This window comes from Aedes albopictus, chromosome 2 (genome assembly GCF_035046485.1).
Source record: "Aedes albopictus strain Foshan chromosome 2, AalbF5, whole genome shotgun sequence".
Lineage (NCBI taxonomy): Eukaryota > Metazoa > Arthropoda > Insecta > Diptera > Culicidae > Aedes > Aedes albopictus.
The window spans coordinates 467,653,498-467,679,475 of record NC_085137.1 but is presented as its reverse complement, the minus strand read 5'-3'; the positions used below and the strand labels follow the sequence as shown (position 1 = coordinate 467,679,475).

Here is a 25,978-nt window from a genome sequence, read left to right as displayed (position 1 = left end):
AATCTCGTTAATACAGATAAAAAAAAATCTAATTGGCTTGATTAATGTTCTTCTCTGCAAAGTCAGCAAAGAACAACACAATACTCATCTTTGACATAACCTAAAATTGTTAACATAGATGAAAATTATAGCGTTTAGATTTTTTTTTCTAAAATTTCTAAACATTGTGCACAAAAGTGAGGTGTGTGTGTTAGATATCCATCCAATCTCATCCGAAGGAGGTTTGGATTGCAAAAAAAGCTAACCATGTGTAATTGTGGAATCGAATTTAGTTCTACACCTACTGTAGACGAAGATAGTCAAGTGACTCCGTAGCTTGAAGGCATAGAATTCTTAAGCTTAAGCGTCAGTCTAGCGAATTGAAAGTCGTTGGTTCAATTCCCACCGGAGTACGTGGATTTCTTTCCATAATTCTAATCTCCATTTGTTCAACAAGCACATGTTTCTGCTATGTGCACATGGATGTCAAAGCATTCTCAACATATTTTTTTTTTGTTTGGAGAGACTTTACCGTCTCTTTAGCTTTATTGTCTCAACATATTACAATCATACAGTCTACTATTAAACCTAATTGTTTAATGCGATCTTATTTAACTAATTCTCGTTCATATTTTACGTTTTGAACTAATGACACCAAGAGGTTTTCACCACAGTTTTGTGACACTGCAGTGGGATGCATCTGGGAATTTATAGATAATAAAATTTTCATTTCTAAATATCTATTTTTTGTTGAAGAAAGGCGCATATGACAGTTACATTAACCGGAATGACGCTTTCCAGAGTTATACAGTTCCCGGAATGATTCAACTCCGGAAATTCGAATTTTTATATCTTCTTAACAAAGAAGGATTCACACTGTTGAAAATTCTTTGACATCCATGTGCACAACAGAACATGTGCTCGATGAACAAATTGAGATTTGAATTATGAAATGAAATCCACGTACTCCGGTGAGACTCGAACTCACGACTCCCAATTCGCTAGACGGGCCCTTCTATTCCTTCAAGCTACGGAGTCACTCGACTATCTCCGTCGCCAGCAAGCCTAGAACTGAACTCGATTCCACAGTCGAACATGGTTATCTTCTTTTCACAATCCAAACCTCCTTCGGATGGGATTAGATGAACATCGAACACATACACTGTTGTGCACATGTGTGTCAAAGCGGGAGAGTTAAGTTCTAGGCCTGCTGGCGACGGAGATAGTCGAGTGACTCCGTAGCTTGAAGGAATAGAGCCGCCCTAGCGAATTGGGAGTCGTGAGTTCGAGTCTCACCGGAGTACGTGGATTTCTTTTCATAATTCAAATCTAAATTTGTTCACCGAGCACATGTTCTGTTGTGCACATGGATGTCAAAGCATTTTCAACAGTGTAATTCCCCACATGGCTTGGTCAGCCATTGACAAAGAAGGATTCGTTTCCTTTCTCTCGGAAGGCATTTCTCTATAAGTATCTTCCGACATTCTAAGGACAAGGATTAAAAAAAATATATATATGTATATAGAAATAGAAACACTCGACACGAAATAAAAACAAACTTCAGCGACACTTTTTTTTTCAGGACAACTGCATTGGGAACTCTTCCGACAATTTCTTTAGGTATTCCTTTGACAATTTCTTTACGAAATCATTCGGAAATTCCTTTATTAGTGTTCATGCCATTTATAAAGTAATCCCTCTTTTTTATTTTTATTATTTACCCAACATCTTTTCAGCATTTCATCCCGTAATTATTTAAGAATTATTTCTTCTACAGATTTTTCAGGAATCCTTCTGGCATTTTATTTACAAATTTATCCAAGAATATTTTTGGAAATTTCTTTGAAAATATCTTTATTAGTACCTCCGGCAATTTAATTTGATTTTTTTCGGATTTGTTTTAGAAATTCCTCCGGAAAAATCCTCCAGGAATTCATCAGTCTATTTTAGCTGGGATTTATCCAAAAAGATGTTGAGGAATTCTTCCGACCAATCCTTAAAGAATTCTTATGGCGATTGCTTTGGCATTCCTTCGGCATTAATATTAACGAATTTATTCTACAATGTTTTGAAATACCTCGGCTTTTTTCAGAGAGTTTCTTCCGACAGTTCATTAGGAATATTTTACGGCAATTTTTCCAGGAAATGTTTCGTAATTTGCTTGGAAAACTACTCAGGCATTTCTTAAAAAAAGTCCAGCAATTCTTTCAATAATTTCAATTATTCAATTCAATATATTCAATTATTCCTGGAAGGTGTCTGTTAATTTCTTAAGGAATTTGTCCATTACTTAAGAAGCTGCAATTTCTTCATGAACTCTCAAGCATTTTTTTCTTTTGAACTTTCTTTGGGAATTTCATCGGCATTATTTCAAACAAAATCTGGAAATATCTGTAAGAACTCAGTCCAAAACCTTGCAAGGTTTCTTCTTTGGGAGATATGGATAGTTTTTTCGAAATCCCTTCAGTATTTCTTCGAAAATGTGGATTGTTCTAAACAAATGTGACAATACGTACATCAGACATATGGAAATAGCGTTACAAAGGGAGACATCTAGAAATTAAAAAAAAAACGCTGGACCCAACATTTGAATCTTCCGTTATAAACTTCTCGGAATTTTCTTTAGAGATGCCTCAAACAATTTCTTCTGGAACACATCCACTAGGGATTCCTCCGATATTTCCTTCAGAAACTTATTAATACAGAATACATGAAAGTGTTCTTAAAAAAACCCGGCAGGATCCCTAAAAGAATTTTCAAATTCAGAAACAAAAACGTAGGAATACGTCTTGAAAGAACTTGTGGAATTTCCGGAAGAATTCCGGAAGAAATTGCCCGAGAAATTTGTGAAAAACCTTTATTTTCAGAGTTTCGTCTGGCAATGAATTGCTGAAAATGTTTCTAAGGAAATTAAAGCAAAATTCCTCAAGAACTCTACAAAGCTAAATGTTGCCGGAAAAAATAGAAAAAAAGCTACCACCTAGGCTACCACAAAACAAATTAAATAACCTGTTAATTATCAATGGAATTTTCGGCGGAGTTCCCGAAGAAATGTTTGAAGGAATTTTAAAAGAGTCTCATAAGAGCATCCTGAAAACATTTCAGAAAACAAACCAAGAAAATAAATTTTCAAGGACATTCCTTGAGACATCCACTGAGAAATTTCCAAAGGCATTCCTATAAACCTAAAAAGAATGACGAAGGACTTCGTGAAGTATTTTTTTCGAAAAAATCCTTAATGAATCGCCAGAGAAGCTCTTTGAAAAATTAACATAGAAATTATTTCTTCTGAAATTCGAGAAGAAATTCCCGCAAGTGCCACAATTCTTAGAGGAATGTCTTTGGTAAAGCCTCAAGGGATTTTTCTGGAAATTTAATTGAGAAATTCAATGAAATATTGAGGAATTTCTCCGACAATTTATTTCGAAATACTTTAATCAAATTTATTTTGCATACTCCTTCATTGTCGGGAATATTCCTAAATGCATTGCCTGATAACATAATTGTTCTTAAAAGATTTTTTGGAGAAATCTACAAGTGAATTAGTGAGGGGGATTTTTTAAGAAACTGTAGAAGATATACTTCATTGGAGGAAATCCCGAAGAAAACTGCCAAAGAATTGTTAAATAAACAGCCAGAGAATTCACAATTGCCAAAATAATCTCCTGAGAAATTTCCAAAGTAATTCGTTGGAGGAGTTTCTGAAATAGTTGCCATAAACATTATTGAAGAAATTGTAGAAAAAGCTTTAGAACATTGCCACAGGAATTAGTGAAAAAAAAAAATTAAAAGAGGAAAGAAATAATAAAAAAAAAATCTTGAAAATAGCTGCCGAGAGTCCTGTAGACCACCCTGTAGACGTGTCTCTGGAGCCGACCTACTGATACCTGTAGACCATGGATTCCCAAACTGTGTGTCGCGACCCCCTAGACGGGTCGCCGGCCTCCATCTAGGTGATCGCGAGGGACAGTAGAATATACTGTAACAGACAACAAAATTAGGGAATTTCTATGGTGGGTCGCGAGAAGTGCGCCTACTGGCAAAAGGGGGTCGCGCCCCTGAAAGTTTGAAAACCTATGCTGTAGACATTAACGTCACGATTTTCAAAGAAATTTTAATAAATTAATTCCTTAAATAATCTCTAGATGAATTCCTAGTAGATTTTCCGGAATAATATCCTAAAACTTCACTAAAACTATATTTAAGGATTTCTGGAAAAAAAAATTCGGAGGAATTTCTAAATGAATTGCATGAAGAATTCTGGGAGGAAGCTGTAGATAAATACTTAAAGAAATTTCCGGGGGAATTACTAAAAGAACCGCCAAAGATCTCTCTCTCTTCTTGGCATAACGTCCTCATTGGGACAAAGCCTGCTTCTCAGCTTAGTGTTCTATGAGCACTTCCACAGTTATTAACTGAGAGCTTCCTCTGCCAATGACCATTTTGCATGCGTATATCGTGTGGCAGGCACGAAGATACTCTATGCCCAAGGAAGTCAAGGAAATTTCCCTTACGAAAAGATCCTGGACCGACCGGGAATCGAACCCGTCATCCTCAGCATGGTCATGCTGAATACCCGTGCGTTTACCGCCTCGGCTATATGGGCCCTAACCGCCAAAGATATTTGTTTTTAATTTGTCGAAGGAATTCCTTTATAATGGCCGAGAAAATTCTGGAGACAGCTCTCAATAAATTGCCTAAAAAAATCCTCAAAAAACTGAAACTGAACTATAGAATTCCTGATGGAATTGCTAAGGGAATCCCTTAACATAACAGGTAAAGTTCGTTAAAAAATCCCATGAAGTTGCCGTAAAAAAATTAGGAATTTATAGAATAATTGTTGTAAAATCTTCTAAAAAATGCAGGAATGTGGAAGTTACTTAAAAAATTCTCTTAAAAATCACGAAAAAAATCCTAGGTGAATTTCCATAGGATTCAATAAATCAATTGAACAACTTATTTACTACAGGAAGCTATGAAAAAATGGTTGGGGAATTTCTAAAATAAATATCGCAATATTCCTGCAACTTGAAGGAATTTCCGAAGAAATCAATAGAGCCGCCGGAGAAATTCTTGCAGGAATTTCCAAATGAAAAATTATCAGATGAGTTCCTAAAGAGATTAAGGGAGGAACTTCAAGATAAATGTCGAAGCAATTCCTGAAAAATTCGCAAAAAATATTCTGAAGAAATTTTCAAAAGAAAAATCGATAAATTTGTTGTTTAGCAGGCCGCAGTTAATTTAGAAGTATTTATGTACGCTTACTCAAACCGTGCTACGATTGAACACGTCTCGTGTTTCAAAGGTAGACAAGGAGCTATTTAACGATTCAAGAATGAGGATAAATCTTCGATTATTCACATTCTGCAACCAATGACGCCATCAACAAAACAGTACACACCAATGCCACTTGTATTTTGGTGACATCGTACGACACCTGAATACTAATCATCCTCCCTCTCCCCTAGAATGACCTAGTCACGTCCATTCAATGACTGCCTGCCTACCTCATCAATCGACTAGCGTAGCTTATGACAAAATCGCGAGAGCATCGATTAAAACCTCTTCCATATCCGAAAGGCGCGAGGTTGGATCGTGCACTAAATTGCGCAACCCAAAGCTAGCGTTGCCATTCCGTCGGCGCATTGATTTGCAACCGCATCCGTGTGTCCGTCCCATTCCGGAGGCCATTCGAACTCCAAGGCTCCAGGAGTTAGTCAGACCAGACGTTACCAGGAGGATGACTCACTGCCTCCTTCTGCTGGGGGAGCCGATCGCTGTCGATCACTCACTATACTTCTTGCAAGCTGTTGGTAATTTCCTTCATCATTAAATTCTGTACCAACTTGATTGGCACTCCGAAATTGTAGAGTGGACAAGAAACCCCGCTGGGTAGCTTAATCACACGTGTACTACTACCAGCAGTTCGTGCAAGAAAGCAATCGAAACTTGTTTCGAATCGATCTACATAGTGTTTATGTTCGACACGCATTAATCATCATCGCCGTTCCACAAAGCTCCACGGCTACGGATCAACAACGTATGTGGATCGTGCTGGGAGAAAAAAAAATACGTTCGGAACAGCAAGGTCGTAAAGATCGCTGGATGTTGGATTCCACCGCTTTGCGGTTCGTTCCATTAGCAACCGTAGTACCTCTTGTTGGTAGAAAGTGCGGACGAATGGAACGGCACTGTGGTGATGGTAAATACCAGCAACTTTTTACCAGCAAGACGATCAGGAAGGTGGATGAGTCATCACATCTTGGGCGGACTCGGGACATTTGCAAGAACTATTTGCGAAGAGATTTGTAGACATGGTATGGCGGCGGTGGTGACGTGCATATGTGCATGAGGCAAGTGGTAATTGAACCTGTTTTCGCTCGTGATACGTTCTGGTCATCATTGCTGGAGAGATTGAAAGCAGAGATGGCATTTTGCTATAGTATATGGATGGTCAGGACGGTATTTCCAACTGCATTGTATTGGCGTGAGTAATGCGTAATGTGAAATGCAATGAAACTAAGTTTTCACCGTGATTGTTAGTCATCCTACAAAATTTATTTCAAATTGTATCACTAGTGTCCACTAGTGAGATCCGTGACAGTTTTGAAAGTACAAAGTTCGAACAAATTTACCACTGCTAGGATGGTCGATTGTCACTCTTCTGATCTTGAAGGTCGATGAACAGTTCCAATATCTGAACCACATCAATCATAGCTCCAAAATTGCGTAAAACTGTTAAGGCGCCGTCCACAAATTACGTAACGCTCTAGGGGGAGGGGGGGAGTATGGCCAAACGTTACGGTTCATACAAAAATTTTAGGATTTTCATACAAAAAAGCGTTACGGAGGGGGGAGGGGGGGTCTAAAAATGTCAATTTTAGCGTTACGTAATAAATGGATGCTGCCTAATACGTTTATTTTATTGGAACTGGTCTGGCAGGTTTTGGTTGCCTCATGGTAGACAACCAGAATTGTCTGTCCTGATCGATAAATTGATCTGTAGAATTGACAGACAATGGAATCGTTCAGACTGAATTAAACTGGTTCTCTAGCCGAATGAATGATTTATTTTGGGTAGGGAATCGCGCTACTTGGGCGGTGGCTTCTATATTCGTCTGTTTTCCACTATAACTCAGTCAAATTTGAACCAATCGACACAACTTTTGGAATGTGGTGAGATAGGCATAGTATCTACCCGTGTACAACATTTCAAGTCAATTGGTTCAACATTGACTGAGTTATATTGGAAAACAGACGAATATAGAAGCCACCGCCCAAGTGGCGCGATACCCTATAGCGTTTTTTGATAGTTCTTGCTCAACGTTTTTGAAACGATACCGATAATTGTTGCCCATAAGCAATCCACAGGTAACCGATACAGTGGGTCTTAGAATGTTGTGATATTTTGTGAATTTATTGCTCTTTGAAAAATATAAGAACAGTTTTTTTACGTAACCTACGTCTATGTGGAAGGTACTTTACCATGATACAGGATGTTGCCATCTATCGAGCGATTTTCCCGTAATATATTGGCAATATTTGTATGAACGGTACAAAGACCATTACTTTTAAATTTGGAAAAGGTACACCTAGTAAAATAGTAGTTAGATCTGAGGTATGATCCTTTAAAATTTTCTGTTGAGATTTCTGTAAAACTCCGTTTATGAATCTAGTAGAGTTCTAAAAGAGATACATGGGAAAACTTTGATTTTGATATGTGATGAATTTGGTGAAATTTAATTTAGGATTCCGAGAAGAAGTAATAATAGTTTCCACAAGTTCTTATGGGGATTCTCGTCTTCCAGAATACGAGATCAAAACATTGAGTTCTAATTATTTATTGCTCTCTACCAGTATCCGATCATTGGTAGAGCACTACATAAATGCCCTATATAAATATTATCTGCCCATACAATTCAATTTTGCTAATACCGTCTTACCCCGCTGGTTCGACACGCTTTAATACGACACTTTTTAATTCGTACCCCGCTTATTCGACAAATGTCGAATTAAAAAGTGTTCAAATGTCACAGCGATGTACACTATAAATGCAAAACAGTTTGATATTGCGCTTATACTCGCATCAGCAGCAGCTCCTCTTGCAGCCGCTGATTCCGGAAGTTCTGACTTGGTGCTATTCGACACCCAAACCGCCTGGCGACCAACCGGAATGAACTGGGGATGGCAACAATCGTAGAAAGAACGAGCTTTTCATCCGCACCGCCGCGGCCGCAATATCTGTTGAAATTATGTTTCATAACAAACCCGGAAATCAAAACAAAAACAAAAATAGAGTTGCCAAATGTCAATGAGCATGGTGATGTAGGGTGACCAGTTTGTCGAATTAAAAGTTTACCCCGGTTATTCGACAACAGTCGGTGTCGTATTAGCGGGGTAATACGGTAAACTAATGATACCTTACCCTCAATACCGACATAAATGGAAAATTGGAAGTGCTAAGCAACACTCAAATAATGAAATTCAAAACATGCCTAAAAATATGTGAAAATTATTTAGTTTCAAAAAAGAATCACTTTTTTTTCGAACGAGTGTAAACAGTTTTGTACCTTTCAATTCCGCCCTATTTTACTTATCCTTTGACAGATACGCGTATTTCGACTACCACTTGTAATCTTCCTCAGTGTCGGTTATCCACTTAAGTGGATCCTTAAGATCCACTATATAGCAATACCAATTTACACAATGTTGAGTGTAAAATATTAGATAGGGTATCGCGCTACTTGGGCGGTGGTTTTCTTCGTCTGTTATTTTCGTCTGTTTTCCACTGTAACTCGGTCAATTTTGAACCGATTGACTTGAAATTTTGTACACGGGTAGATACTATACCTATCTCACCGCATTCCAAGAATTGTGTCAATTGGTTCAAGATTGACTGAGTTATAGTGGAAAACAGACGAATATAGAAGCCACCGCCCAAGTAGCGCGATTCCCTAAATATAGTCAAAAATATACTAAACGAAAACGAAAAAAATACCGTTGAAGTTCAAGTTTACTCACTGCTTCGGTAGACTGTTTGATAACTGATCTGTGTTATGGTTTAGCTGGGGTCGGACGGGTGGTTGGTGTTTCAGTTATTTTGTCCATTAGTGTTCCTTGTCATGACTGCGTTAATTCTGTGTATTAGTCCAGAGAGCGTAATGCTATGTCTATCTGTATCTGTCCGTTTGTAAATGGAATCGATGTTGTTGCTGCTGTGTATTATCTCTAGAATCGGGAGAGTGTTTCTCTTGTACGTCCGATCGACTATTCGTGTTGTCTCGTAGATGAACCTATGGTTGTGGTCAATGCAGTGGGCCAAGAGAGCTGTTTTTTCTCTGAGTGCAAAATGTGAAAATGTTGAACTGGGAGTCAGGTTCTCAAGCTTCCAAAATATATACCTGGCAAACAGAATGCTGTGTCAAGTTCAACTTTCAGCTTTGTACAGCATTAAATTTGTTAGATGTACTTTTGGAAAGTTTCAGATTCCGACTCCGGATAATCGAGTCCGACCGGTGCTTCTTTTGCTAACTGGAAAAAAAATCCGCTGCTATCTGTAATTAATTGCGTCTAAGCGCTGCTGTAAATAAATGCGGATTTTTCCGGTTAACAAGAGAAGTTAACTTTAAAAAATGAATCAATATTACAAACATTTCCGTAACCGAAGCGTTCGTTTGCAAGCGTTTTTCAAGCGTTCGTTCCATGCGTTTTTCATGCGCTCTCTCACTGTGTCATTTTCACACCCGGTGAATCGGCGACGTGGATCAACACAAATTTGTGTAAAGTCACCTTTGCACAAATTGAGTGCTGATCCGGTCGACCGCAAATTTGGCTCAAAGTTACACAGATTTGTATCAATTTTGTGACCGTGAAGGCTAACGAGTAAGAGCACGCACAAGCGCTTGGTCTACCCACCACCCAAAACAAGAGAAACTGGCTTCTTGGTGTGGTGAAAAATGTTCCTATCCCCAGTGTGGTCGATAAGCTGACGCCGCAGTGAATCGCTACGGTGAAATGCCATCTCTGAGTGACGGGATGTAGAGGAGAGATCAGTAAATTTTATCTTGAGGCGGTCCAATCCAGAGTATGTCCTGGGTCCAATCGTGTGTTCTTCGGTCGTGTGATTGTCGGCTGTAATTATGTACGTAGATGCCCAGTGTGTTCGGTTCAGCAATCGATTGATGAGGTTTCGGGGGTATCCGTTGGTTTGCAGAATTTGAGCGACGAGTTCTCTCTTTGCCCACTGCATCGACCACGACCATAGGTTTATCTACGATGCAACACGAAGAGTCGATCGGACGTACAAGAGAAACATTCTCCCGATTCTAGAAAAAGCAATCAAGCAATCAAGTAGAAAAAAACGGCGTAAAAAAGTCAAGTCATGGTATATGTGAAAAAATATTATCGATTTCAGGGGGTTCCATGATGTTTCAGGGGGCTTTTGGAGCATTTCAAGAGGTTACAGGACGTTCCAGAGAGGTTTTAGAGGCTTTCAGAGTTTCAGGAGGTTCCAGGATTTCTCAGCGGGGCTTTCAGGGGTGTTTCAGAGGCCTTTCAAGTGGTTACAGAGTGTTTCTGAGAAGGTTCAGGGGAGCTTGAGGAAGTATCAGGGTGTTCTGAGGGTTCCAGGATATTTCAGGGGAGCATTACAGAGGTGTTACATGTGCGTTTTCGGGGATGTCGGAAGGATTCAGGTACGCTACATGAGGTCCGAGGGGGTTTTGAGGGGATTTCTGAAGCAATTCAGGAAGTTTCAGAAGATTTTCGACGGGTTTTCGAAACGTTACAGAGGCGTTTTCGGTGGATTCAGTGTTTATGGGGTCCGAGGAAATTCCAGGGATTTCTGGACGATTTTCTGTAGGTTTCTTCTGAAAGACCACCTGAAACTCTCCTCAAACGCCCCTGAAAACATCCTACCTAAAGCTTTCTGTGACTAAAAGCGTATCTGAAACATGCTAAAATAACTTCATGTCTGAAGTTTATACGATAACCTACGCAACCTTTGTGTGGAGTTCCAAATATAACGATCTATCATAATGTGTGTAATGATTTATAATGCGTATGCCCACTAGCGGAACCTAGTGGCAGAAATGTGAATCAAACGGCCCGTCATCTATCAATTCTTGACCTACCAAACAATTTCGCTGAAGATACAGTTCTATGTAACCATGATTCCGGATATTTGCGTACCTTGTAGCGCCACCTATGTCTGGGGAGGTCCGAATTAAATTTTACATCACATTTGAATCTTTGAATTTGCCGGACACATCATCGTTCAGTGTGATATAAGAGATAGGTATTAAATTTGCATACAAACTAGTGTCACCTATGTGTGAAGCACATCAAATGGCCAATCATCTGTAAGTATTTGACATACACGGCAACTTTCTCAAAGGTTCAATCAAGTATTCCGGATCCTGCGATATATGAGATATAAAATGTGCCGCCTCGTGATGGCATTTGAAATCAAACAGTTTTGCAAACAGTTAGCTGTAAGCACTATTGACTTACTGAGCAACTTTCCTGACGACAAGATGATTCTAAAAACTCGAGATCTTCAGATAATTTCGCTTAAAGACACTGTTCTAGGAAATAGTTTATGACTAATAGCACCATCAACTGGATAAATTTCAAATCAACCAATAACACTAGTTTACAGCATTTTTGAACTCGGTAAGCTGATGATCATTTTTGGTGTAGAATCATGCCCTGAGTTCGAAAACGCGAAGGGAAAATATTACAGTAGAGCGGAAATTTGTTCGATTTTTCATACAAGGTTGATGATTTGAAATCAATTTTTGTTCTATTTTTAAGCAAAGTCGCTCACTTCATTTATCTCATTCTACGTAATCAATGCTCCGATTGAGCTGATTTTTTCAATATAACTCGGCTAAACATAATCTATCAAATGAACGTTGAGAAAGAATTTTTGAATTGTTTTTTTTTTCTTATTGAAAAAAAAAAAAATTTCTTTTTAAATTTTTAGAAATTTTGTTAAAATTTGAGGAGATCGTTCGTTAAGCTAGCCAATATCTTGAGTTTCATCAATCTGACGAAAAACCTGCATTCGAAGATCGAAAGGTATTATATTCAGCTTTTGATTTATGGAAAAAAGATTTGAAATTGGTTGAACAAAACGCCAAATATTCGAATTTTAGTAAATTTCATATTTAAAAAAAATGTAAACTCGATATTGAACTAAAACTTAAAAACTGTTCAACTTGAAATTTTTTGAAGCACGGTTTCGAAATCAGCACTAAATTGTGCTTAATGAACTGTGGTCGTTGACAGAAGTTCACGACTTTTGTTTTATTTTGTGAACTAGTGTAATTAACCGCCAGACGGTGCCTACCGAACGAATTTTCCGAAGACGTGAAAATTCTAAAACAACAGAATCAAGAGATATCGAAAATTCAACTTTACAAAACTGCAAATAACTTTTGATAGGAAAACATACATCTCTATTTTTTGATATGTTGTGTATAAATGTCTCAGCCTAAAATTGATGTGAACATTTTGAAAATCGTTGGTTGTCAACATGGTTAAAAAAGGTTTTGGTATAAAAATCCAAGATGGTGGCCATATTCAATATGGCCGACCCAAATTTTTTCAACTGTAAATAGTAGCTCTATCTTTCCTCTTTTCAACAACGTTTCATTTTCAGGGAGTTTAAGAAGAATCTTTCGAGTTATAACAGTTCAAATAAGCCAACATTTGACCAAAACCGAGGGGCCCGCAAAAATTTTTGTGGCTCTAACTAACAGGGGGTCATCAATTTGAGTAACCAAGTGCATTTTCCTTACTTTTTAATTCGAGTACTTTCAGGAAATCGCCACCTTAAGCATTTTAAAAGACATGGTGTAAATAGTGGGACGATTTCAGCGACAGTTACCCACATATAAACACAGCCACCCTGAAGACTACTCAAACGGTGCAAAAAGCATGTTGATTGGTTCATCAGTTCGTGAGTTTTGTTGGCTACAACGGAATTCAAACTCATTCATATATATTAAATAATGTCGTTTAGTTACTTTTCAACCTTAGAAATTCACAGAATCGCTTTCAATAATTTAAGAAGGACTATCGTTGTTTCAAAATTTTCAAAAAACTTCCCTGGTTTTAATTATAGACTGTTCCAGAAACTATAAGCACAATATTGTAACAAGAACAAACCTTATTTCTGCACATATCCTACTTAAAGTCCCATTTAACGTGATTTGGCCAAACAAGCCCAGCTCGTAATCATGAGGGTAAACAGGTGCAAGAAAGGACCACATTATTGGAGGCAAATTTATTCAACCATTCGTGAATACTTAAGCATAGGGCGATTCAGCACAAGATCACAAACATCAACTCAAAACGAAACGCTGATTGCATACAAAATCTAAACAATATTGCACTGCTCCAAAGTTTCCCACCAGAAGCCCACCATTTTCACACGCGTAATTTACGCAAATGTCCAACATTTCCACTAACAGTGACAAAAGCGACAACAAATCTCTCAATCAACCATTGTGGCTGCTGCCGCCAACCTATTAGACGACGCAAAACAATCACAGGTAGATTACATTTCGCAAGATAATGTCTTCTGACATGGCGGCAGCCACCGCGGCGTTTGGCGCGGTGCCATCTGTGTCAACTGTGTAACAAAACCAACAATACCCCAATCATGGCGCGCCGCAGTTGTACACCAAACTGGTAAGAAATTAATTTACACCGATTTATCTCCTCTTATTCGCATTGTGCCAGCCAAGTGAGGCGGTGACCACCCTGGTGGGTGGGAAAATTTGATACGAGTCTTAGACCATAGGGTCTTACCATCCTAAACGACCATCGAGTAAATTCCACAGAGATACCCATCAACGACCCACGTGCCTTACCACGACTTTAGCTAATCGAGATCTGTTTCATTTGTGTAGTTATGCTCTCCCATTAATCCGTCCGAAAGTGTAATTATTCCGTAACACGACGACCATCATCATCTATATGGTTTGCATGCATGTGCGATAACAGTGTAACTCAACCCAACTAGTCGATTCTGTTTTTGTCACCGAATGCGGTTCCAGGCACGTTCTTCCCTCTTTGCTGCACCGTTGTGGCTGCTGGTGTGCCATATGCTGGACCAACAACAACCAGGCAGGCGTAGCTATGCGGAACTTGCGTTGATCGGCGGCGCAAGCAAATAATAACAACATTCCACCAACAACTTCAGGAGTAACAGCAGCCAACCACTAGCAGTAGTGGCCAGTGACGACGACTGATGATGGCGAGGCAGAACTGCCATTACTGGAAGTTACGTGTCATTGCGTTTAATTAGTAATCTCTTAGTTGGGGCTTTTTGTCGAGTGGTTCAGCAGGCGCTTTATGGAAACGCAGTGCCAAGGTGTCATCTACTCTCACTGCACTGTGTGTACTGGATTTTCGTTCATGGCTATTGGATCGGTGATGAGTAAGAGTGTCTGGTTTCAATACCATATCAGTGCAGGATTTCTTCGTAATGGGAATTTTCTTGACATCCTCAGGCGTAGAACATCTGCAAGCCTGCCACGCGATTAACGAATGCAAAAATAGGCAATTGGCAAAGAAAGCTAAGGATAGTAAAGTTAATAACTGCGGAAGCGGTGATAGATCATTATTCTTAAAAGCTTTCTGTCAAAGTTGAGACGTTATGCCTCGACAAAGATAAATAAGTACAGCAAAGCAGTATTTCAAATTTGTTCCAACGATCTAATGCTTACAATTTTTCAAATTGTGGGATTACCCGCTTGCAGTTCTCGCAGGAATAATTTCTACTGATATCATAGTCACAATTGTCACCGCACGTGTTTCTGCAGTTGTTCAGAATAAATATTTTATCTTCATCGGGGGAAACCAATCACTTCCATACCAACAAACGCACCACCGCATGTGTATTCGCTGGATTCCTCCAGTCAAGTGGTTTACTGTGGAGCACAGAAACAGCAAACTGGCAAATAGAGGCATTTACAAACAGCCTCGCTCAGCTGGCTGTAAGCATTCGTAATTGGAAGCAACTGATAATGGGCGTCGATTTCAACCGTCTGGTGAAACAGTTGAATTTATAAATGTGTGCAGGTAGGCAGGCAGGCTAATTCGACCTTTAGAAACATTGGACGCTGATTCCCACACAACCAACCTACTGAATCATCTTTATTTCGGAACCCGTTTCGACGACCATTAGGTTAGGCAAACGAACGAGATAACACCAATTTTACTTTGTCCACCCGCACAAAGGAAACCCCCGAATAATCCTCGTATATTCCTGTATTTAATTGTCATAGGTTCCCGACTAGAAGATTCTAGCAAAAATATAACATAATTATAACATACCATGATATTTATAACTCATTGTGATATAATCATGCTTACCCGAGCAGGAATGAATAACTGTCACATAACTGGAGAATACCAAAGTCAGGTATCATACCAAGACAAGGTATTGGTTGGTTATCCAGGTATTGAAAATAACTTATTTTGGTATTTTGTAGGTATTGATACAATACCTCAATGAGTTATTGGTTTGGTGTTGAGGACTGCTTGAGGTATTATTCAATTATGGAAAAATCACTATTCGTATGGAAAAATCGCCGATTATCATTTAGGTATTGCCATACCTGTTGTCATTATTCATGCGTTATGCACAGAATACACACCAGTTATTATTTTAGGTATTTTACCTCTTATGCAGGGCTAATAAATACCTGATTCAGGTTGTAGGTATTCGGTTTTCCATACCTGAGTTAGTTATTCTTCAGCTATTTTCTCCTGCTCGCATCATTGGTGTTAAAAAATATTATAACTCAATTGTATCATATTATGTTATAAATGTTGTTCAATAACTCATTGTGAAATAATTTAGTTCTGACTCTTTGACATTCAGAACATCATTTTACACAATTGTATTAAAATATGACAGAAATCTAGTTTTCTTGAAGCTAAAATTTATATCATATTTTGTTTTTTTTTTAATCTGTATTAACGAGATTTTTAGCCCTAGGCTAGTTTATCTCGGGACCCACGCTTTACTTCCCTTCCGAAGGAAGAACTCACAGAGATTGTTCTGATTATAACAAAATAGGTTATTATTTTGATTAGACCGGTGTCCTTTTGGTTACAGTTTTTGTTATTTTAACATTATCCTGCATCTAGTTTATGGCAAAATAAGTTACAGAAGTAAGTTACTTGATATTTAATTCTAGTCGGGTTCCTATTCTTCAAGACAGACGTCGGCCTTCAGTTTGTTAAGTGTAAAAGGTTTGTACAGGTTAGACTCCATTATCCTTAGTACCGATGATGATGAACCTGGGCGAGTTAGTGGAATATCTGTAAGTGAAAAGAAAATCGGGTTAAGTACTGTTCCTTTTTCAATATACTAAGAATTTGAATCCTTTCACAAATTCGTATTACAACCTCAAGCCGAGTCAAGTACGAGACACTGAAGATGACCTTACAGTTAAGGTCGAAATGCGTATCGGTCAAAGGATGCAAATTCTTAGCGGAATAAAAGGAACAGTACTTAACCCGAATTTCTTTATACGGAGTATCGATTTCCGAATAATCAAATCTTCCGGAAAATTGAATCACGTAAAATAATTAGATATGTATGTTTTCATTTTATAATTAGGGTAACAATTTTCAAAGTTTAAAGTTTTTCAAACCCCAAAAATAAAAAAAAATCCTCGTATGAATCTCGAAAGGATTTTTTTTTCTTGTAGAAATTACTGGAGAAATCCCATGATAATTTATGGTAATTCATAAAGGACTTTAGGAAACAATCGTTTGAGAAAACCCTAGAGAAATCAGGAAGCAAAAAAAACTTGAAGAAATATATGGAAGAGTTCGTAGAGAAATGCCTAAAAAATTCTTGAGGGATATCTGAAAAAAAAATCAATAAATCCAAGCAAGAGTTTTCACAAGCCATGAAAAAATCATTGGATGAATCCCAGGAGATATCCCAGCAGGAATTCTCCAATTGCAAATTCTAGAGGAACCCTTAAAGAAATGCCTGAAGAAGTCAACACAAGTACCTCAAGAATAATTCCTAGAAAAATCCATAGATAAATTCAGAGTAGTGACTTAAGGTAAAATTCAATGATAACATCTAGGAACAAATCCCTCGAGATTCTGCGGAGTAGTAATCCGTAGAAGAGTTTCAGGAGAAATTCATGACTGAATCTCAACAATAATTCCTGGAGAATTTTCTTAAAAAATATTTGGCGAATAAACTGATGATAAATCGACTGTTTAGTGAAATGTTTGGCTACGCAGTCATTTATTGAAAAAACGACGTTCTCCATTTGCCCGACGTTTCGACATGGGGAAGACACAAACCCCGTGTCGAAACGTTGGGCAAATAAAGAACGTCGTTTGTTCAATAAATGACTACGTAGCCAAACATAATCTATTTTGAGAATATTTGGAAGAATTCCAGCAGAAATTGTTTGATGATTGTCATCAGAAACTCTTGAAGAAGAGTCAGTAGAAATTATTGGAGTAATACCAAGGAATACTAAGAGGAATTCATCACTGGAAAAAATAGTCTCTGGTGGATTTCCCCTAGGAATTTCTAGAAGAATTTCAGCAGACACATTTGGATAAATTCATGCAGATATACCTTGAGAAATTCCTAGAGGACTCACTACATCTTTTGGAATCAGCCAAATTTACACTTTTTTAATTTGATGTGACGAGACTCAAAATTTGGTGGCCCTTTTCAAATATAACGTAAAATTTGTTCGTTAGGTAAAATATATATGGAGCCAAGAAAATAAGATTGATTAGAGAATGTATTTTTGGAGGATATATTTTAGCCGATATAACATGGAAAACTCTAAAAAATATTAATCATTCTTACAAATATAATAATGAAGGTATTAATGTCGTAAAAGAAGCATTTGAATCTAGAACAACAAGCAGAGCTAAGAAAAATTCTGTTATTCACAGAAATTATTCATAACAGATTTTAAATTCTAGCATGAAAATAATTATAGCCGGGGCTCAAGAAGAATAAGAAAATAAGTGTCAGATGACGTCATGGCTTACTAGAGATATCTACGTGCATCAGAAAACATGTTTCTCTCTATTTCTCTATTTTCCTCTTATTCTCCCACTTTCATTAGCTGTAACTCACGCTGGAGGATTTTTTTCTGTAGAAATCTCGGGAAAAACCCTGAAAGTCACAAAGAAATCCTGAAAGAAATCTTCAGAACCCCTCATAGGATCCTCAAAGACATCACGAAAGAAATTCCGATTGAAAGCTCGGCAGAACTCTCTGCGAGAATAATTGAAAAAATCCCGGGTGGAATCAAACGAGAAATCTCCTTGCGGAATGTAAAATTAACGAGAAGAATCTTTGAAGGAACCACAGCAAGAATCTTGACAAGAATACCTGAAAGACTGCCGCAAGACTCGCTGAAGGAATCTTTGAAGGAATTCAAGGCATCCCTGAAGCAATCCGAGCAGAAACCCCTAAAGGAATCCTTTACAAAATCCCGGAAGGGATCTTTGGAGAAATTTCAGCAATTATCCCTGAAAGAATGCTGTCTAGAACATTTGTCAGTTCAAAATTTTCTAAAGCAATCCCAGCTGAAATCCCTAACGAAATCCCGGGAGGATTTCCTATAGGAGTTCTGGAAGTCATTTCTGGTAGAATCCTGAGAGGAATCTCAGCTGGAAGCTCGACTGAAGAATCACAGAAGAAATCCCGGGAGGAATTACTGGAGAAATCCCTGAAAAAAAAAGAATCTTTCAACGAATACCAGCAGGAACCTCGGCACGTAGTTCTGACCAAAAAAATTAAGGTGCCCTGAAGAAATCTCGGACGAAAACTATATTCTTTCATATTCCTTATCGGGAGGAGTCCCTAATGGAATAACGCAGAAATACCGGATAATAATCTTTGAATGAGTTTTATCCCTGAAGGAATGCCAAATAGAATAACTAAAAGAATGCACAACACAGAAATTTCGGAAGGAGCATCTGAAGGAATCCTGGGAAGATTATCGAGAGGAATGTCTGAAGAAATCCCGGAAAGAATTTCTGAAGGCATTTCACCATTTCTTGGCCGCCATCTTGGATTATAGTCCTCCATCTTGAATTAAAGTCCACCATAATGGATTTCAAAATGGCATCATATATCGGTTTTTGACTTCTACTCATCAAGCCCAATGGATAGATGGTATCGTAGCTCAAACCACCATTCCGTGGCCGCCATATTGGACTATGGGTCGCCATATTTGATTGAAAATGGCGTCAAATACCGAATTTTGACTTCTACTCAGCAAGCCTGATCGATAGCTACCCATTTTGCATGATATTATAGCTCAAATCACCATTCTGTAGTCGCCATCTTGAATTATGGTCCTCTATGACTTCTACTCATCAAGCCCAATAGATAGATACCATGGTATCATTGCTCAAACCACCATTCCATGGCCACCATCTTGGATTATGGTCCACCATCTTGGTTTTCCAAATGGCGTCGGATATTTATATATGAGATCTACACATGAAGCCCGATCGATAGATACCAATATTGCATAATATCTGAAGCTGCATTGCAGTTAAATAGCATACACTAAGGCCGCCATCTTAGAACCTAAACCGCCATCTTGAATACCAACACCCCTATAACCTTGACAACCTAAGGAATGTGTATGCCAAATTTGATTGAAATTTATTAACGCATTCCAGAGGTATGTCGGAACATACATGCGTAATACATACATACAAATGGACAAACATACAAACATATAAGCATATAAACATACATACATTGTCTTTTGTATGTATTGATTACCAACTTTGCCGGTGACATGAACTTTGCATTAATATCCATTGTCAAGATTCCACGGAAATAAATTTCTTTCGCATTGAAGGTGAAGCTCATAGATTTTGACAATATATAATCTTTGCAGCCACCTAGTGTATCGCTTGAGCTTGATTGACCGCCCGTAGATGCTACTCCAGTATCGCCAGACCAGCTACACTCACACAAGGAACCAACCAATGTGATATCTGCCGAGGACTAGCAGGCACCTTCAGAGTGTGAGCGTTGGTGATTTTCTATTTTAGGCGACAAATGCGTCTGCCACGTCAGGTTGCAGGTCAGGCTTTAGGACATTTCCCCGAATTCCATTACCCCGAATGACATTACTCTGAATTCCATTACCCCGAATGATCCATTACCCCGAATGACCCATTTCCCCGAATGGCCCAATATCCGTATGATTTATCCACAAGCCTACCTCGAGACCCGCCATGGGTAATCAACGGTACACCAAGTGTTTCACCACATTTTCAAAAAAAAAAAAACCTTCTTTCAGCATATGTTGTTCTACCAAAGACATTCTAACTGACCACATAGTGTCATCACCTATGTATCCTTCTTTCAAACATAGGCTATTCTTTCTAATCATCAATTTAAGCCATTTGTTGGCGTCGCAACTGTTATTGTTTTTATTAGAGATTTTTCCTTCTTTTAATCATAGGCTGTTCTTTCAAGTTATACTGTTATATAGAAGAGTGAAATGATCACATTAATTTATTTCTTTCGTCCATATGATTCGATACCAATTGTTCAGTAGAGATTTTTTCCTTCTTTTGGTTATTGCCTGTTCTTTTAATCATACTGGTCAGGGATCTGTTCAAAGGGTCCCAGGAGATCCCATGCTTGGGTATTCTCAGCGCAAAACATAGGCAGAATAAAGTTTTAGCTTGGTTGCTAGTTCGTTCCGGGATGAACGTCATGATTTTCCTTCGTATTGGAAGATACGAAATTTATAGTTAAAAAAAAAATCGGGGAAATGGGTCATTCGGTCGTAATGGAATTCGGGGAAATGGGTCATTCGGGATAATGGAATTCTGGGTAATGTCATTCGGGGTAATGGAATTCGGGGAAATGTCATAGAGTCGCAGGTCAATGTGGGGAAGGGTAAGGAAGTGATGATTGCAATCGTTTGTATTTACATCTGACCGAATATACCTATGCGTCAGCACAAATTCATGCGGATGTCGGAGTGTTGGTGAGACATGGTTGACAGAAGGTTCACACATTGGTGCGTGGATACCAGGATAAGGTGATAGAATCGCGTGTTTTTTATTATTATTCTGAAGATTTGCGGCACAGTTCGCTTGATTGCATAACTTATAGGCGTTATCTAATAGGATTGAAACACTGTGCTGTGAAAGTATGGAAGGAAGGGAAACGGCTTTTTCAACCCGTTTTTGTTCTGACGATGGCTATGAACATGTGAATATACATGAGTTGTATATACAGAGAGGAAGAAAGTATATAGAAAGATACAAAGTAGGAGGAAAGGAGCGGGCCAGGGATTGAACTCAGGACTTGTGCATATGTATCAGAAGCGGTAGCCACTAGAGCACCAAGCCCGTCTTTCTTTGCAGCCACCTAGTGTATCAGTCACAAACTATATTGTCCACTGTGGATTGTACGACATTTCCCCGAAAACCAGTTCCCCGAATGAAGTTTCCCCGAAAGTTTTTTCCCCGAATGTACCATTTCCCCGAAAAATGTTTCCCCGAATGTACCGTTTCCCCGAAAAGATTATTGCATATGCCATTTAGCATTGACTCAATGCGCCCCCTAGTCTTTAGGACGAAGTACACTTAGCCAAAGTACGTCAGACTGAAGTACATTAAGCCGAATGGGTTGCTCAGCTGAATTTCATAGGGTAGAATGAATCAGTAGGCCGTCTTTCTAATTTTCTTCATCAACAAAGTTAAAATATGTTTTCGAAGTCCTAGACAACCAGTTCATTTAGGTCCCTTGAGTTTTTTTTACATTCCTCGAATCTAGGGCATTCTATGGATACTGGGATATATTTCCATGATTTAACAATATTCTTTTATGCTTTCCCTTTTCTCACATACCGAAGTACTGATGATTAATTGATCACTCTGCCAACATTCCATCTGAAAATTTCGCTTCTTTTTAAAACACGCAGTCGTTTTTAGTTGTAATATTGTACACCTTATTGACGGTAGTAATTTATTAAACCACTGACTGTCCCAGGACAGATTTACCTTCTTTGAGAAATCGGCTATTCTTTTGAATATTGGGTTTTATATATGATCAAACTGAGTTTTTTATGGCTTTCAACTCAACCGGGCTGATGCCCGTCCAGCGTAATGACACTTTCGGCCTAATGAACTAACGTACTTCGGCCTTTCATACTTCTGCCTGAAGATCCAACACCGTCTTTTTGGCTAAATTGATAACCTTTCACTTATTAAAATTTTCCTTCTTTCAAACATAGGCTGTTCTTTCAAGTTGAACTGCTCAATTAATCATCAGTAATTTGACTGCTGCTATATTTATTTATTTATTTTTTGTTTTTGTGACCAACTGTTCTAGTATCTATAGGCGTTATAGTAGAAATCTGTATCAAAGATTCTCCCTTCTTTCATCATACATTGTTCTTTCAAAATATTTACGGCAGTCTAACTACTAATATGTTCTGTAGAAATGTCAAATCCAAATGCTGCTTCGGTCATGATTGATCCATTGATTTACAAAAAAAAAACTGAAGAGAGCTTACCTTCAGATCTATTTGTCAAACAAATTGATATCCATTGACTTTTCGTTTTAAAGCACATTAAACTTGTGCTCATAGACTTCCTTTGCAAGCAAGAATACTTTAAGAGTTAAAGTTTAACTTATCTGGATCATGTGTTTTACAATGACAATGTATTTTAGCAGATTACTACCACAATCACGATAAATCGTTTTAAAGGTATTATGCGTTTATAGGGCGTTTTCATCGATTGAATATTCAAAAATAAATAGAAAGAACAGCCTATGAATAAAAGAAGGGAAAATAATGATGAGCGTTATCTTAGTTGAGTGCCATATCATTTTCAATCAGTACAACAGTAAAGAACGATTAATATTTAAAAGAAGAGCAAACCTCATTGAAGCATCATGAAGAACATTATATCTCGAAAAAATCATGATAAGAGGGAATGCACAACATCAATGAGGTGTGAAAGTTTCCATGATCTTGACATCTTTTTAAAGACTACACATCGGCACACTTTGTACTCAGGCTAGCTTTCCGCTATTTCGTTTCAATAACTAGTGCAGACAATGGAATTATTCAAGAAAATGTTCAGAAACCAGTACTAAAAATATTACCATAAATATTTCGGGGAAACGGTTCGTTCGGGTTATCGTTTTTCGGGGAAATAACTTTCGGGGAAACTTCATTCGGGGAACTGGTTTTCGGGGAAATGTCGTACAATCCCACTATGAACAAGGTATGGATGTGGAAAATATCTTCTCTGAAGAAAGTATTCTAAAATTTTGCTTAATTCTGCAGATACATATCCACATTAAAAGGACTGTCATATGCATAGGACGCTGGGCGTTCGAGGCATCTGCCCTATTAATAGGACGTTAGGAGGAGTTCTACGACAAATTTACAGAGTAATATATAATAATATAGGGTAAAAATCTACTTCGTCATATGCGTTAATTCCCGTCATATCAGACAGAAAATAGCTAAAAATTACAAATATTCCAACTAATCTGCTAATCTGTGTGAATGGCTCATCAGATGGAAGCAATAGATGTAGACTATCAATAACCAGCTCCTATGCCACTGAAAATCGTATAATTTCACGTCACTAACGAGTTGAATTTTTTTTGTCGGGCTCAGCATCCAAAAAGTGGACGGTTACGGGCATGGCATGTTGCGGAAATGCCAAACAACAACCCTGCAAAGTTGTTCCAGTTTTACAACCCATTCCATGAAATAGAACCTGAGATTTACATCTTCTTCGCTGGCGAGCAATAATTGATGTTTATGGAGACGTCTCGTATCCCCAAAATTAAACTTGTTTCTATGATGATAACAAAACCTTTCTTACAGTATCAGATTGTGAAGATTCATGTCCCATTCCAACAACGGTTGCTCCACATAATTTGTTCTTGTCCCGCGAAGTTTTACGTCAGTATTTACCTTAGATTAGCTCTGCTCGGCTTAGATTAGGCCCACCGTGCCGCTGCTGCCGACAACGACGACTGCTGTGATAATCCCGCTGGCTGCTGTTGATTCACAAACATGTGTTGTTGTTCCTCAGAGAAAGCGCGCTCCGCTGTTGCATTTTTACCACACTTTTGAAAACGTTTCGTTTCGTTGTCGGACTTACAGCATCTCTTTCGTTGGTTGTTTTTTTTTATCTCCACCCGGCACGAACGAAATATTTTTCTTCGACTAACGGTGTTCGGCACAATCAAAATTCTTCTTTCTTCGTTTAGAAACTGAATCACAAACTGACTGAAATGGTTTCTCGTTTTTCCAAACCTGAAGAGCTTCAGGTCATTAAAACCACCCGAAATAGATTTCGATTCACAAACAAAAAAAAAAGCGTCACAAATTCCAGTAGAAAATGGGGATAATCACCTAATAAGCATTCGATTGGCATTCATCGATATCGAATTTATATTCACCTTTTATGGAGGTTCTTCTTTGTCTTACATCACTGAACTATTGCATCGATTTCTTCCCGTTCGTTACTTCGATTCTATTTTCGGCGTACTTCAACCATTCAAATGTCCATCTAGGAGGTCTCCCACGATGACATCACTTGACGCACTTCCCTTCAAATTCTTCTTCTTCCACCTAGACTAATCCACAAAAAGGTTGCAAACAGGTTTCCGAGGTCCACCTTTCACCTTCCGCAAACACAGAAAAAGCATCGAATAAGCCCGTACCGAAAACAAAAATCAATAATTCACACGCAACTTCGCGCTGGCGGATCGTTCACCCACAAAGGAAAGTCCGCGCAATAATGATAAACGTCCTCCCGTCGTCATCAGGTGACAACACTACACATTCAAACCAGCAAAACTCGCGTGTCTTCGCGCACGATGGACTCGGCAACAAATCGCGCGCACTCATCCAACAGGTACAGGTATTCTCACCTTCGCGCACGAAACCGTACTGAAGCGGGTTCGCGACTTCAAAAAGCTCCGAAGGTACCAAAATGAGAAATAGCTGCTGCGGTGGTGGCGACGACGTCAGAGCCTTCGTTCGGTTTAGTAGACGCGCGAAACTGGAATCAAAACAACGAACGGTCGCCGGCGCGGTGCGGCCAGGCAAAGCAACAACACAGAAGAACACTACGACTACCGTGGGCTTGGGCTAGGTGAAGACGCCGCCCGGCTCGACTGAGGTCTTGAGGCGAATGCGAGTGCGGCGGGGTAGGTCTGCCTGGTGGACACCCGCACTACTACCACACGGCACTGTCTGTTGTAAAGCTCAAGCATGATTAGTGCCAGTTGGGCTGTTCGTTGTTTGCAATGGATTACACTAGTTTACAGCATTTTTGAACTCGGTAAGCTGATGATCATTTTTGGTGTAGAATCATGCCCTGAGTTTGAAAACGCGAAGGAAAAAAATTACAGTAGAACGGAAATTTTTTCGACTTTCCATACAAGGTTGAGGATTTGAAATCGATTTTTGTTCTATTTTTAAGCAACGTCGCTCACTTCACACATCTCATTCTCCGTAATCAATGCTCCGATTGAGCTGATTTATTTACTGTAACTCGCCTACATATGGTATGTCAAATAAACGTTGAGAAAGAATTTTTAGATTGTTTTTCTCTTATTGAAAAAAATACATTTCTTCACATAATTTTGGAAATTTGGCTAAAATTTAAGGAGATCGTCCCTAAAACTCGCCAATATTTTGTATTTCATCAATCTGACGCAAAACCTGCATTCAGATGATCTAATGGTATTGTATTCAGCTTTTATTTTATGGAAAAAGATTTGAAATTGGTTGAACAAAACGCAAGATATTTGAATTTTAGTAAATTCCATATTTTTAAAAGTTGTAAAACTCGATATTGAGCTAAAACTCAAAAACTGCTCCACTTAAAATTTTTTGAAGCACGGTTTCGAAATCAGTGCAAAATTGTGCTACAAAAATTTTGGTCGTTGACAGAAGTTCAC

At 38.5% G+C, this 25,978-nt stretch overlaps 1 non-coding gene across 1 annotated transcript in view; it reads right to left on the bottom strand.

The window, feature by feature from the left end:
• Positions 1 to 24,969, bottom strand: part of LOC109418038 (uncharacterized) — a 462,219-nt gene extending 437,250 nt beyond the window's left edge. The window contains exon 1 of the transcript XR_009998070.1: positions 23,979 to 24,969. This is a non-coding gene — a transcript (uncharacterized LOC109418038). The remainder of the gene's footprint in view (positions 1 to 23,978) is intronic.
• Between the last annotated feature and the right edge of the window lie 1,009 nt (positions 24,970 to 25,978).